Raw genomic sequence first — 16502 nt, 5'->3', positions numbered from 1 at the left:
TCTGCCGGCACCTAGGGAAACCTAGCAAACCTATATATTTTTTAACACTAGATACCCAGGGGAATTCAGGATGGGGTGACTTGACTGCCTCCCACCAGGTTCTGTTACCCAGAATCCCTTGCAAACCTAAAACATTGACCCAAAGAAACGCATTTTCCTCATATTTCTGTGGTGGAAAGTTCTAGAATCTGTGTGGATCAACAAATTTACACCTACCCCACGTTCCCCAAAATCTTCTGAGAAAAATGGTACCTCACTTGCGTGGGTCGTGATAGTGCCTGCGACAGGAAACAGCTGAAAACGCTACGTGGTCGCACCTCAATTTTGCAGTAACAAATTACCCTTTTTTTGGCAAAGTGTGTAGCTGCAGTTTTTGAACCCTAGCTCTGCCGGCACCTAGGGAAACCTATCAAACCTATACATTTTCTAATACTAGAAATCCAGGGGAATTCAGGGTGGGGTGACTTGACTGCCTCCCACCAGGTTCTGTTACGCAGAATCCCTTGCAAACCTAAAAATTGACAAAAAAAACAAATTTTCCTCACATTTCTGTGGTGGAAAGTTCTGGAAGCTGTGTGGATCAACACATTTCCATGCACCCCGCGTTACCCAAAGTCTTCTGAGAAAAATGGTAGCTCACTTGCATGGGTCAGCCTAGTGCCTGTGACAGGAAATGGCACAAAACTCAATTTGGTCGCACCTCAATTTCGCAGGGAAAAATGACCCTTTTTTGCCAAAGTGCCTAGATGTAGTTTTTGAACCCTAGCTGTGCCGGCACCTAGGGAAACCTAGCAAACCTATACTTTTTTGAAAACTAGACACCCAGGGAAATTCAGGATGGGATGACTTGACTGCCTCCAACCAGGTTATGTTACACAAAATCCCTTGCAAACCTAAAGAATTGACCAAAAAAACACATTTCCCTCACATTTCTGTGGTGGAAAGTTCTTGAATCTGCGTGCATCAACAAATTTCCACCCACTCCACTTTCCCCAAAGTCTTCTGAAAAAAATGGTACCTCACTTGCATGGGTCGGCCTAGTGCCTGTGACAGGAAACGGCACAAAACGTAACGTGGTCGCACCTCAATTTCGCAGTGAATAATGACCCTTTTTTGGCAAAGTGCCTAGCTGTAGTTTTTGAACCTAGCTCTGCCGGCACCTAGGGAAAACTAGCAAACCTATACATTTTTTAATACTATACACCCATAGGAATTCAGGATGGGGTGACTTGACTGCCCCCCACCAGGTTCTGTTACCCTGAATCCCTTGCAAACCTAAAAAACTTGACAAAAAATCACATTTTCCTCACATTTCTGTGGTGGAAAGTTATGGAATCTGCATGGATCAACAATTTTACACCCACCCCGCGTTCCCCAAAGTCTTCTGAGAAAAATGGTACCTCACTAGCGTGGCTCGTCCCAGTGCCTGCGACAGGAAACGGCTCAAAACGCAACGTGGTCGCACCTCAATTTCGCAGTGAAAAATTACCCTTTTATGGCAAAGTGTGTAGCTGTAGTTTTTTAACCCTAGCTCTGCCGGCACCTAGGGAAACCTAGCAATCCTATATATTTTTTAAAACTGGACACCCAGGGGAATTCAGGATGGGGTGACTTGACTGCCTCCCACCAGGTTCTGTTACCCAGAATCCTTGCAAACCTAAAAGATTGACAAAAAAAACGCATTTTCCCCACATTTCTGTGGTGGAAAGTTCTGGAATCTGCGTGGATCAACACATTTCCAAACACCCTGTGTTCCCCAAAGTCTTCTTAGAAAAATGGTACCTCTCTTGTGTGGGACGGCCTAGTGCCTGCATCAGGAAACGGCGCAAAACGCAACGTGGTCGCACCTCAAATTTGCAGTGAAAAATGACCCTTTTTTGTAAAAGTGCCTAGCTGTAGTTTCTGAACCCTAGCTCTGCCCGCACTTAGGGAAACCTATCAAACTTATACATTTTTAAAAACTAGATACCCAGGGGAATTCAGGATGGGGTAAATTGACTGCCTCCCAACAGGTTCTGTTACCCAGAATCCCTTGCAAACCTAAATAATTGACCAAAAAAAACACATTTTCCTCACATTTCTGTTGTGGAAAGTTATGGAATCTGTGTGAATCAACAAATTTCTACCCACCCCGCGTTACTCAAAGTCTTCTGAGAAAATTGGTACCTCACTTGTGTGGGTCGGTCTAGTGCTTGTGACAGTAAATGACACAAAACACAACGTGGTCGCACCTCAATTTCGCAGTGAATATTGACCTTTTTTGCAAATTGTCTACCTGTAGTGTTTGAACCCTAGCTCTGCCGGCACCTAGGGAAACCTTGCAAACCTATACATTTTTGAAAACTAGACACCCAGGGGAATTCAGGATGGGGAGACTTGACTGCCTCCCATCAGGTTCTGTTAACCAGAATCCCTTGCAAACCTAAAGAATTGACCAAAAAAATGAATTTTCCTCACATTTCTGTGGTGGAAAGTTCTGGAATCTGTGTGGATCAAGAAATTTCCATGCACCCCGCGTTACCCAAAGTCTTCTGAGAAAAATGGTACCTCACTTGCATGGGTCGGCCTAGTGCCTGCGACAGGAAATGGCACAAAACGCAATTTGGTCGCACCTCAATTTCGCAGGGAAAAATGACCCTTTTTTGGCAAAGTGCCTAGCTGTATTTTTTTAACCCTAGCTGTGCCGGCACCTAGGGAAACCTAGCAAACCTATACTTTTTGGAAAACTAGACACCCAGGGAAATTCAGGATGGGATGACTTGACTGCCTCCAACCAGGTTATGTTACACAAAATCCCTTGCAAACCTAAAGAATTGACCAAAAAAACACATTTCCCTCACATTTCTGTGGTGGAAAGTTCTTGAATCTGCGTGCATCAACAAATTTCCACCCACTCCACTTTCCCCAAAGTCTTCTGAAAAAAATGGTACCTCACTTGCATGGGTCGGCCTAGTGCCTGTGACAGGAAACGGCACAAAACGTAACGTGGTCGCACCTCAATTTCGCAGTGAATAATGACCCTTTTTTGGCAAAGTGCCTAGCTGTAGTTTTTGAACCTAGCTCTGCCGGCACCTAGGGAAAACTAGCAAACCTATACATTTTTTAATACTATACACCCATAGGAATTCAGGATGGGGTGACTTGACTGCCCCCCACCAGGTTCTGTTACCCTGAATCCCTTGCAAACCTAAAAAACTTGACAAAAAATCACATTTTCCTCACATTTCTGTGGTGGAAAGTTATGGAATCTGCATGGATCAACAATTTTACACCCACCCCGCGTTCCCCAAAGTCTTCTGAGAAAAATGGTACCTCACTAGCGTGGCTCGTCCCAGTGCCTGCGACAGGAAACGGCTCAAAACGCAACGTGGTCGCACCTCAATTTCGCAGTGAAAAATTACCCTTTTATGGCAAAGTGTGTAGCTGTAGTTTTTTAACCCTAGCTCTGCCGGCACCTAGGGAAACCTAGCAATCCTATATATTTTTTAAAACTGGACACCCAGGGGAATTCAGGATGGGGTGACTTGACTGCCTCCCACCAGGTTCTGTTACCCAGAATCCTTGCAAACCTAAAAGATTGACAAAAAAAACGCATTTTCCCCACATTTCTGTGGTGGAAAGTTCTGGAATCTGCGTGGATCAACAAATTTCCAAACACCCTGTGTTCCCCAAAGTCTTCTTAGAAAAATGGTACCTCTCTTGTGTGGGACGGCCTAGTGCCTGCATCAGGAAACGGCGCAAAACGCAACGTGGTCGCACCTCAAATTTGCAGTGAAAAATGACCCTTTTTTGTAAAAGTGCCTAGCTGTAGTTTCTGAACCCTAGCTCTGCCCGCACTTAGGGAAACCTATCAAACTTATGCATTTTTAAAAACTAGACACCCAGGGGAATTCAGGATGGGGTAAATTGACTGCCTCCCAACAGGTTCTGTTACCCAGAATCCCTTGCAAACCTAAATAATTGACCAAAAAAAACACATTTTCCTCACATTTCTGTTGTGGAAAGTTATGGAATCTGTGTGAATCAACACATTTCTACCCACCCCGCGTTCCTCAAAGTCTTCTGAGAAAATTGGTACCTCACTTGTGTGGGTCGGTCTAGTGCTTGTGACAGTAAATGACACAAAACACAACGTGGTCGCACCTCAATTTCGCAGTGAATATTGACCTTTTTTGCAAATTGTCTACCTGTAGTGTTTGAACCCTAGCTCTGCTGGCACCTAGGGAAACCTTGCAAACCTATACATTTTTGAAAACTAGACACCCAGGGGAATTCAGGATGGGGAGACTTGACTGCCTCCCATCAGGTTCTGTTAACCAGAATCCCTTGCAAACCTAAAGAATTGACCAAAAAAATGAATTTTCCTCACATTTCTGTGGTGGAAAGTTCTGGAATCTGTGTGGATCAACAAATTTCCATGCACCCCGCGTTACCCAAAGTCTTCTGAGAAAAATGGTACCTCACTTGCATGGGTCGGCCTAGTGCCTGCGACAGGAAATGGCACAAAACGCAATTTGGTCGCACCTCAATTTCGCAGGGAAAAATGACCCTTTTTTGGCAAAGTGCCTAGCTGTATTTTTTTAACCCTAGCTCTGCCGGCACCTAGGGAAACCTAGCAAACCTATACATTTTTGAAAACTAGACACCCAGGGAAATTCAGGATGGGATGACTTGACTGCCTATAACCTGGTTCTGTTACACAAAATCCCTTGCAAACCTAAAGAATTGACCAAAAAAACACATTTTCCTCACATTTCTGTGGTGGAAAGTTCTGGAATCTGCGTGCATCAACAAATTTCCACCCACCCCACGTTCCCCAAAGTCTTCTGGAAAAAATGGTACCTCACTTGCATGGGTCGGCCTAGTGCCTGCGACAGGAAACGGCACAAAACGTAACGTGGTCGCACCTCAATTTAGCAGTGAATAATGACCCTTTTTTGGCAAAGTGCCTAGCTGTAGTTTTTGAACCTAGCTCTGCCGGCACCTAGGGAAAACTAGCAAACCTATACATTTTTTAATACTATACACCCATAGGAATTCAGGATGGGGTGACTTGACTGCCCCCCACCAGGTTCTGTTACCCTGAATCCCTTGCAAACCTAAAAAACTTGACAAAAAATCACATTTTCGTCACATTTCTGTGGTGGAAAGTTATGGAATCTGCATGGATCAACAATTTTACACCCACCCCGCGTTCCCCAAAGTCTTCTGAGAAAAATGGTACCTCACTAGCGTGGCTCGTCCCAGTGCCTGCGACAGGAAACGGCTCAAAACGCAACGTGGTCGCACCTCAATTTCGCAGTGAAAAATTACCCTTTTATGGCAAAGTGTGTAGCTGTAGTTTTTTAACCCTAGCTCTGCCGGCACCTAGGGAAACCTAGCAATCCTATATATTTTTTTAAACTGGACACCCAGGGGAATTCAGGATGGGGTGACTCGACTGCCTCCCACCAGGTTCTGTTACCCAGAATCTCTTGCAAACCTAAAAGATTGACAAAAAAACGCATTTTCCCCACATTTCTGTGGTGGAAAGTTCTGGAATCTGCGTGGATCAACACATTTCCAAACACCCTGTGTTCCCCAAAGTCTTCTTAGAAAAATGGTACCTCTCTTGTGTGGGACGGCCTAGTGCCTGCGTCAGGAAATGGCGCAAAACGCAACGTGGTCGCACCTCAAATTTGCAGTGAAAAATGACCCTTTTTTTGTCAAAGTGCCTAGCTGTAGTTTTTGAACCCTAACTCTGCCCGCACTTAGGAAAACCTATCAAAATTATGCATTTTTAAAAACTAGACACCCAGGGGAATTCAGGATGGGGTAAATTGACTGCCTCCCAACAGGTTCTGTTACCCAGAATCCCTTGCAAACCTAAATAATTGACCAAAAAAACACATTTTCCTCACATTTCTGTTGTGGAAAGTTATGGAATCTGCGTGAATCAACAAATTTCCACCCACCCCGCGTTCCTCAAAGTCTTCTGAGAAAATTGGTACCTCACTTGTGTGGGTCGGTCTAGTGCCTGTGACAGTAAATGACACAAAACACAACGTGGTCGCACCTCAATTTCGCAGTGAATATTGACCTTTTTTGCAAATTGTCTACCTGTAGTGTTTGAACCCTAGCTCTGCCGGCACCTAGGGAAACCTTGCAAACCTATACATTTTTGAAAACTAGACACCCAGGGGAATTCAGGATGGGGAGACTTGACTGCCTCCCACCAGGTTCTGTTACCCAGAATCCCTTGCAAACCTAAAGAATTGTCCAAAAAAATGAATTTTCCTCACATTTCTGTGGTGGAAAGTCCTGAAATCTGTGTGGATGAACAAATTTCCAAACACCCTGTGTTCTCCAAAGTCTTCTGAGAAAAATGGTACCACACTTGTGTGGGTCGGCCTAGTGCCTGCGACAGGAAGCGGCGCAAAACGCAACGTGGTCACACCTCAATTTCGCAGTGAAAAATGACCCTTTTTTGGCAAAGTGCCTACCTGTAGTTTTTGAACCCTAGCTCTGCCGGCACCTAGGGAAACCTTGCAAACCTATACATTTTTGAAAACTAGACACCCAGGGGAATTCAGGATTGGGAGACTTGACTGCCTCCCACCAGGTTCTGTTACCCAGAATCCCTTGCAAACCTAAAGAATTGACCAAAAAACACATTTTCCTCACATTTCTGTGGTGGAAAGTTCTGGAATCTGCATGCATCAACAAATTTCCACCCACTCTGCGTTCCTCAAAGTCTTCTGAGAAAAATGGTACCTCACTTGTGTGGGTCGGTCTAGTGCCTGTGACAGTAAACGACACAAAACGCAACGTGGTCGTACCTCAATTTCGCAGTGAATAATGACCCTTTTTTGGCAAAGTGCCTAGCTGTAGTTTTTGAACCCTGTCTCTGTCGGCACCTAGGGGAAACTAGCCAACCTATACATTTTTTAATACTATACACCCATAGGAATTCAGGATGGGGTGACTTGACTGCCCCCCACCAGGTTCTGTTACCCTGATTCGCTTGCAAACCTAAAAAATTGACAAAAAAACACCTTTTCCTCACATTTCTGTGGTGGAAAGTTATGGAATCTGCGTGGATTAACAATTTTACACCCACCCGCGTTCCCCAAAGTCTTCTGAGAAAAATGGTACCTCACTAGCGTGGCTCGTTCCAGTGCCAGCTACAGGAAACGGCTCAAAACGCAACGTGGTCGTACCTCAATTTCGCAGTGAAAAATTACCCTTTTATGGCAAAGTGTGTAGCTGTAGTTTTTTAACCCTAGCTCTGCCGGCACCTAGGGAAACCTAGCAAACCTATATATTTTTTAACACTAGATACCCAGGGGAATTCAGGATGGGGTGACTTGACTGCCTCCCACCAGGTTCTGTTACCCAGAATCCCTTGCAAACCTAAAACATTGACCCAAAGAAACGCATTTTCCTCATATTTCTGTGGTGGAAAGTTCTAAAATCTGTGTGGATCAACAAATTTACACCTACCCCACGTTCCCCAAAATCTTCTGAGAAAAATGGTACCTCACTTGCGTGGGTCGTCATAGTGCCTGCGACAGGAAACAGCTGAAAACGCAACGTGGTCGCACCTCAATTTTGCAGTAACAAATTACCCTTTTTTGGCAAAGTGTGTAGCTGCAGTTTTTGAACCCTAGCTCTGCCGGCACCTAGGGAAACCTATCAAACCTATACATTTTCTAATACTAGAAATCCAGTGGAATTCAGGGTGGGGTGACTTGACTGCCTCCCACCAGGTTCTGTTATGCAGAATCCCTTGCAAACCTAAAAATTGACAAAAAAAACTAATTTTCCTCACATTTCTGTGGTGGAAAGTTCTGGAAGCTGTGTGGATCAACAAATTTCCATGCACCCCGCATTACCCAAAGTCTTCTGAGAAAAATGGTACCTCACTTGCATGGGTCGGCCTAGTGCCTGCGACAGGAAATGGCACAAAACACAATTTGGTCGCACCTCAATTTCGCAGGGAAAAATGACCCTTTTTTGGCAAAGTGCCTAGCTGTAGTTTTTGAACCCTAGCTCTGCCGGCACCTAGGGAAACCTAGCAAACCTATACTTTTTTTAAAACTAGACACCCAGGGAAATTCAGGATGGGATGACTTGACTGCCTCCAACCAGGTTCTGTTACACAAAATCCCTTGCAAACCTAAAGAATTGACCAAAAAACACATTTTCCTCACATTTCTGTGGTGGAAAGTTCTGGAATCTGCATGCATCAACTAATTTCCACCCACCCCACGTTCCCCAAAGTCTTCTGAAAAAAATGGTACCTCACTTGCATGGGTCGGCCTAGTGCCTGTGACAGGAAACGGCACAAAACGTAATGTGGTCGCACCTCAATTTCGCAGTGAATAATTACCCTTTTTTGGCAAAGTGCCTAGCTGTAGTTTTTGAACCTAGCTCTGCCGGCACCTAGGGAAAACTAGCAAACCTATACATTTTTTAATACTATACACCCATAGGAATTCAGGATGGGGTGACTGGACTGCCCCCCACCAGGTTCTGTTACCCTGAATCCCTTGCAAACCTAAAAAACTTGACAAAAAATCACATTTTCCTCACATTTCTGTGGTGGAAAGTTATGGAATCTGCATGGATCAACAATTTTACACACACCCCGCGTTCCCCAAAGTCTTCCGAGAAAAATGGTACCTCACTAGCGTGGCTCGTCCCAGTGGCTGCGACAGGAAACGGCTCAAAACGCAACGCGGTCGCACCTCAATTTCGCAGTGAAAAATTACCCTTTTATGGCAAAGTGTGTAGCTGTAGTTTTTTAACCCTAGCTCTGCCGGCACCTAGGGAAACCTAGCAATCCTATATATTTTTTAAAACTGGACACCCAGGGGAATTCAGGATGAGGTGACTTGACTGCCTCCCACCAGGTTCTGTTACCCAGAATCCTTGCAAACCTAAAAGATTGACAAAAAAAAAGCATTTTCCCCACATTTCTGTGGTGGAAAAATCTGGAATCTGCGTGGATCAACAAATTTCCAAACACCCTGTGTTCCCCAAAGTCTTCTTAGAAAAATGGTACCTCTCTTGTGTGGGACGGCCTAGTGCCTGCGTCAGGAAACGGCGCAAAACGCAACGTGGTCGCACCTCAAATTTGCAGTGAATAATGACCCTTTTTTGGCAAAGTGCCTAGCTGTAGTTTTTGAACCTAGCTCTGCCGGCACCTAGGGAAAACTAGCAAACCTATACATTTTTTAATACTATACACCCATAGGAATTCAGGATGGGGTGACTTGACTGCCCCCCACCAGGTTCTGTTACCCTGAATCCCTTGCAAACCTAAAAAACTTGACAAAAAATCACATTTTCCTCACATTTCTGTGGTGGAAAGTTATGGAATCTGCATGGATCAACAATTTTACACCCACCCCGCGTTCCCCAAAGTCTTCTGAGAAAAATGGTACCTCACTAGCGTGGCTCGTCCCAGTGCCTGCGACAGGAAACGGCTCAAAACGCAACGTGGTCGCACCTCAATTTCGCAGTGAAAAATTACCCTTTTATGGCAAAGTGTGTAGCTGTAGTTTTTTAACCCTAGCTCTGCCGGCACCTAGGGAAACCTAGCAATCCTATATATTTTTTAAAACTGGACACCCAGGGGAATTCAGGATGGGGTGACTTGACTGCCTCCCACCAGGTTCTGTTACCCAGAATCCTTGCAAACCTAAAAGATTGACAAAAAAAACGCATTTTCCCCACATTTCTGTGGTGGAAAGTTCTGGAATCTGCGTGGATCAACACATTTCCAAACACCCTGTGTTCCCCAAAGTCTTCTTAGAAAAATGGTACCTCTCTTGTGTGGGACGGCCTAGTGCCTGCATCAGGAAACGGCGCAAAACGCAACGTGGTCGCACCTCAAATTTGCAGTGAAAAATGACCCTTTTTTGTAAAAGTGCCTAGCTGTAGTTTCTGAACCCTAGCTCTGCCCGCACTTAGGGAAACCTATCAAACTTATACATTTTTAAAAACTAGACACCCAGGGGAATTCAGGATGGGGTAAATTGACTGCCTCCCAACAGGTTCTGTTACCCAGAATCCCTTGCAAACCTAAATAATTGACCAAAAAAAACACATTTTCCTCACATTTCTGTTGTGGAAAGTTATGGAATCTGTGTGAATCAACAAATTTCTACCCACCCCGCGTTACTCAAAGTCTTCTGAGAAAATTGGTACCTCACTTGTGTGGGTCGGTCTAGTGCTTGTGACAGTAAATGACACAAAACACAACGTGGTCGCACCTCAATTTCGCAGTGAATATTGACCTTTTTTGCAAATTGTCTACCTGTAGTGTTTGAACCCTAGCTCTGCCGGCACCTAGGGAAACCTTGCAAACCTATACATTTTTGAAAACTAGACACCCAGGGGAATTCAGGATGGGGAGACTTGACTGCCTCCCATCAGGTTCTGTTAACCAGAATCCCTTGCAAACCTAAAGAATTGACCAAAAAAATGAATTTTCCTCACATTTCTGTGGTGGAAAGTTCTGGAATCTGTGTGGATCAAGAAATTTCCATGCACCCCGCGTTACCCAAAGTCTTCTGAGAAAAATGGTACCTCACTTGCATGGGTCGGCCTAGTGCCTGCGACAGGAAATGGCACAAAACGCAATTTGGTCGCACCTCAATTTCGCAGGGAAAAATGACCCTTTTTTGGCAAAGTGCCTAGCTGTATTTTTTTAACCCTAGCTGTGCCGGCACCTAGGGAAACCTAGCAAACCTATACTTTTTGGAAAACTAGACACCCAGGGAAATTCAGGATGGGATGACTTGACTGCCTCCAACCAGGTTATGTTACACAAAATCCCTTGCAAACCTAAAGAATTGACCAAAAAAACACATTTCCCTCACATTTCTGTGGTGGAAAGTTCTTGAATCTGCGTGCATCAACAAATTTCCACCCACTCCACTTTCCCCAAAGTCTTCTGAAAAAAATGGTACCTCACTTGCATGGGTCGGCCTAGTGCCTGTGACAGGAAACGGCACAAAACGTAACGTGGTCGCACCTCAATTTCGCAGTGAATAATGACCCTTTTTTGGCAAAGTGCCTAGCTGTAGTTTTTGAACCTAGCTCTGCCGGCACCTAGGGAAAACTAGCAAACCTATACATTTTTTAATACTATACACCCATAGGAATTCAGGATGGGGTGACTTGACTGCCCCCCACCAGGTTCTGTTACCCTGAATCCCTTGCAAACCTAAAAAACTTGACAAAAAATCACATTTTCCTCACATTTCTGTGGTGGAAAGTTATGGAATCTGCATGGATCAACAATTTTACACCCACCCCGCGTTCCCCAAAGTCTTCTGAGAAAAATGGTACCTCACTAGCGTGGCTCGTCCCAGTGCCTGCGACAGGAAACGGCTCAAAACGCAACGTGGTCGCACCTCAATTTCGCAGTGAAAAATTACCCTTTTATGGCAAAGTGTGTAGCTGTAGTTTTTTAACCCTAGCTCTGCCGGCACCTAGGGAAACCTAGCAATCCTATATATTTTTTAAAACTGGACACCCAGGGGAATTCAGGATGGGGTGACTTGACTGCCTCCCACCAGGTTCTGTTACCCAGAATCCTTGCAAACCTAAAAGATTGACAAAAAAAACGCATTTTCCCCACATTTCTGTGGTGGAAAGTTCTGGAATCTGCGTGGATCAACAAATTTCCAAACACCCTGTGTTCCCCAAAGTCTTCTTAGAAAAATGGTACCTCTCTTGTGTGGGACGGCCTAGTGCCTGCATCAGGAAACGGCGCAAAACGCAACGTGGTCGCACCTCAAATTTGCAGTGAAAAATGACCCTTTTTTGTAAAAGTGCCTAGCTGTAGTTTCTGAACCCTAGCTCTGCCCGCACTTAGGGAAACCTATCAAACTTATGCATTTTTAAAAACTAGACACCCAGGGGAATTCAGGATGGGGTAAATTGACTGCCTCCCAACAGGTTCTGTTACCCAGAATCCCTTGCAAACCTAAATAATTGACCAAAAAAAACACATTTTCCTCACATTTCTGTTGTGGAAAGTTATGGAATCTGTGTGAATCAACACATTTCTACCCACCCCGCGTTCCTCAAAGTCTTCTGAGAAAATTGGTACCTCACTTGTGTGGGTCGGTCTAGTGCTTGTGACAGTAAATGACACAAAACACAACGTGGTCGCACCTCAATTTCGCAGTGAATATTGACCTTTTTTGCAAATTGTCTACCTGTAGTGTTTGAACCCTAGCTCTGCTGGCACCTAGGGAAACCTTGCAAACCTATACATTTTTGAAAACTAGACACCCAGGGGAATTCAGGATGGGGAGACTTGACTGCCTCCCATCAGGTTCTGTTAACCAGAATCCCTTGCAAACCTAAAGAATTGACCAAAAAAATGAATTTTCCTCACATTTCTGTGGTGGAAAGTTCTGGAATCTGTGTGGATCAACAAATTTCCATGCACCCCGCGTTACCCAAAGTCTTCTGAGAAAAATGGTACCTCACTTGCATGGGTCGGCCTAGTGCCTGCGACAGGAAATGGCACAAAACGCAATTTGGTCGCACCTCAATTTCGCAGGGAAAAATGACCCTTTTTTGGCAAAGTGCCTAGCTGTATTTTTTTAACCCTAGCTCTGCCGGCACCTAGGGAAACCTAGCAAACCTATACATTTTTGAAAACTAGACACCCAGGGAAATTCAGGATGGGATGACTTGACTGCCTATAACCTGGTTCTGTTACACAAAATCCCTTGCAAACCTAAAGAATTGACCAAAAAAACACATTTTCCTCACATTTCTGTGGTGGAAAGTTCTGGAATCTGCGTGCATCAACAAATTTCCACCCACCCCACGTTCCCCAAAGTCTTCTGGAAAAAATGGTACCTCACTTGCATGGGTCGGCCTAGTGCCTGCGACAGGAAACGGCACAAAACGTAACGTGGTCGCACCTCAATTTAGCAGTGAATAATGACCCTTTTTTGGCAAAGTGCCTAGCTGTAGTTTTTGAACCTAGCTCTGCCGGCACCTAGGGAAAACTAGCAAACCTATACATTTTTTAATACTATACACCCATAGGAATTCAGGATGGGGTGACTTGACTGCCCCCCACCAGGTTCTGTTACCCTGAATCCCTTGCAAACCTAAAAAACTTGACAAAAAATCACATTTTCGTCACATTTCTGTGGTGGAAAGTTATGGAATCTGCATGGATCAACAATTTTACACCCACCCCGCGTTCCCCAAAGTCTTCTGAGAAAAATGGTACCTCACTAGCGTGGCTCGTCCCAGTGCCTGCGACAGGAAACGGCTCAAAACGCAACGTGGTCGCACCTCAATTTCGCAGTGAAAAATTACCCTTTTATGGCAAAGTGTGTAGCTGTAGTTTTTTAACCCTAGCTCTGCCGGCACCTAGGGAAACCTAGCAATCCTATATATTTTTTTAAACTGGACACCCAGGGGAATTCAGGATGGGGTGACTCGACTGCCTCCCACCAGGTTCTGTTACCCAGAATCTCTTGCAAACCTAAAAGATTGACAAAAAAACGCATTTTCCCCACATTTCTGTGGTGGAAAGTTCTGGAATCTGCGTGGATCAACACATTTCCAAACACCCTGTGTTCCCCAAAGTCTTCTTAGAAAAATGGTACCTCTCTTGTGTGGGACGGCCTAGTGCCTGCGTCAGGAAATGGCGCAAAACGCAACGTGGTCGCACCTCAAATTTGCAGTGAAAAATGACCCTTTTTTGTCAAAGTGCCTAGCTGTAGTTTTTGAACCCTAACTCTGCCCGCACTTAGGAAAACCTATCAAAATTATGCATTTTTAAAAACTAGACACCCAGGGGAATTCAGGATGGGGTAAATTGACTGCCTCCCAACAGGTTCTGTTACCCAGAATCCCTTGCAAACCTAAATAATTGACCAAAAAAACACATTTTCCTCACATTTCTGTTGTGGAAAGTTATGGAATCTGCGTGAATCAACAAATTTCCACCCACCCCGCGTTCCTCAAAGTCTTCTGAGAAAATTGGTACCTCACTTGTGTGGGTCGGTCTAGTGCCTGTGACAGTAAATGACACAAAACACAACGTGGTCGCACCTCAATTTCGCAGTGAATATTGACCTTTTTTGCAAATTGTCTACCTGTAGTGTTTGAACCCTAGCTCTGCCGGCACCTAGGGAAACCTTGCAAACCTATACATTTTTGAAAACTAGACACCCAGGGGAATTCAGGATGGGGAGACTTGACTGCCTCCCACCAGGTTCTGTTACCCAGAATCCCTTGCAAACCTAAAGAATTGTCCAAAAAAATGAATTTTCCTCACATTTCTGTGGTGGAAAGTCCTGAAATCTGTGTGGATGAACAAATTTCCAAACACCCTGTGTTCTCCAAAGTCTTCTGAGAAAAATGGTACCACACTTGTGTGGGTCGGCCTAGTGCCTGCGACAGGAAGCGGCGCAAAACGCAACGTGGTCACACCTCAATTTCGCAGTGAAAAATGACCCTTTTTTGGCAAAGTGCCTACCTGTAGTTTTTGAACCCTAGCTCTGCCGGCACCTAGGGAAACCTTGCAAACCTATACATTTTTGAAAACTAGACACCCAGGGGAATTCAGGATTGGGAGACTTGACTGCCTCCCACCAGGTTCTGTTACCCAGAATCCCTTGCAAACCTAAAGAATTGACCAAAAAACAAATTTTCCTCACATTTCTGTGGTGGAAAGTTCTGGAATCTGCATGCATCAACAAATTTCCACCCACTCCGCGTTCCTCAAAGTCTTCTGAGAAAAATGGTACCTCACTTGTGTGGGTCGGTCTAGTGCCTGTGACAGTAAACGACACAAAACGCAACGTGGTCGTACCTCAATTTCGCAGTGAATAATGACCCTTTTTTGGCAAAGTGCCTAGCTGTAGTTTTTGAACCCTGTCTCTGTCGGCACCTAGGGGAAACTAGCCAACCTATACATTTTTTAATACTATACACCCATAGGAATTCAGGATGGGGTGACTTGACTGCCCCCCACCAGGTTCTGTTACCCTGATTCGCTTGCAAACCTAAAAAATTGACAAAAAAACACCTTTTCCTCACATTTCTGTGGTGGAAAGTTATGGAATCTGCGTGGATTAACAATTTTACACCCACCCGCGTTCCCCAAAGTCTTCTGAGAAAAATGGTACCTCACTAGCGTGGCTCGTTCCAGTGCCAGCTACAGGAAACGGCTCAAAACGCAACGTGGTCGCACCTCAATTTCGCAGTGAAAAATTACCCTTTTATGGCAAAGTGTGTAGCTGTAGTTTTTTAACCCTAGCTCTGCCGGCACCTAGGGAAACCTAGCAAACCTATATATTTTTTAACACTAGATACCCAGGGGAATTCAGGATGGGGTGACTTGACTGCCTCCCACCAGGTTCTGTTACCCAGAATCCCTTGCAAACCTAAAACATTGACCCAAAGAAACGCATTTTCCTCATATTTCTGTGGTGGAAAGTTCTAGAATCTGTGTGGATCAACAAATTTACACCTACCCCACGTTCCCCAAAATCTTCTGAGAAAAATGGTACCTCACTTGCGTGGGTCGTCATAGTGCCTGCGACAGGAAACAGCTGAAAACGCAACGTGGTCGCACCTCAATTTTGCAGTAACAAATTACCCTTTTTTGGCAAAGTGTGTAGCTGCAGTTTTTGAACCCTAGCTCTGCCGGCACCTAGGGAAACCTATCAAACCTATACATTTTCTAATACTAGAAATCCAGTGGAATTCAGGGTGGGGTGACTTGACTGCCTCCCACCAGGTTCTGTTATGCAGAATCCCTTGCAAACCTAAAAATTGACAAAAAAAACTAATTTTCCTCACATTTCTGTGGTGGAAAGTTCTGGAAGCTGTGTGGATCAACAAATTTCCATGCACCCCGCATTACCCAAAGTCTTCTGAGAAAAATGGTACCTCACTTGCATGGGTCGGCCTAGTGCCTGCGACAGGAAATGGCACAAAACGCAATTTGGTCGCACCTCAATTTCGCAGGGAAAAATGACCCTTTTTTGGCAAAGTGCCTAGCTGTAGTTTTTGAACCCTAGCTCTGCCGGCACCTAGGGAAACCTAGCAAACCTATACTTTTTTTAAAACTAGACACCCAGGGAAATTCAGGATGGGATGACTTGACTGCCTCCAACCAGGTTCTGTTACACAAAATCCCTTGCAAACCTAAAGAATTGACCAAAAAACACATTTTCCTCACATTTCTGTGGTGGAAAGTTCTGGAATCTGCATGCATCAACTAATTTCCACCCACCCCACGTTCCCCAAAGTCTTCTGAAAAAAATGGTACCTCACTTGCATGGGTCGGCCTAGTGCCTGTGACAGGAAACGGCACAAAACGTAATGTGGTCGCACCTCAATTTCGCAGTGAATAATTACCCTTTTTTGGCAAAGTGCCTAGCTGTAGTTTTTGAACCTAGCTCTGCCGGCACCTAGGGAAAACTAGCAAACCTATACATTTTTTAATACTATACACCCATAGG

The sequence above is a fragment of the Lissotriton helveticus genome, chromosome 8, assembly GCF_964261635.1.
Source record: "Lissotriton helveticus chromosome 8, aLisHel1.1, whole genome shotgun sequence".
NCBI classification, from domain to species: domain Eukaryota; kingdom Metazoa; phylum Chordata; class Amphibia; order Caudata; family Salamandridae; genus Lissotriton; species Lissotriton helveticus.
The sequence above is the reverse complement of the archived record's forward strand: the minus strand, read 5'-3'. Positions refer to the sequence as shown.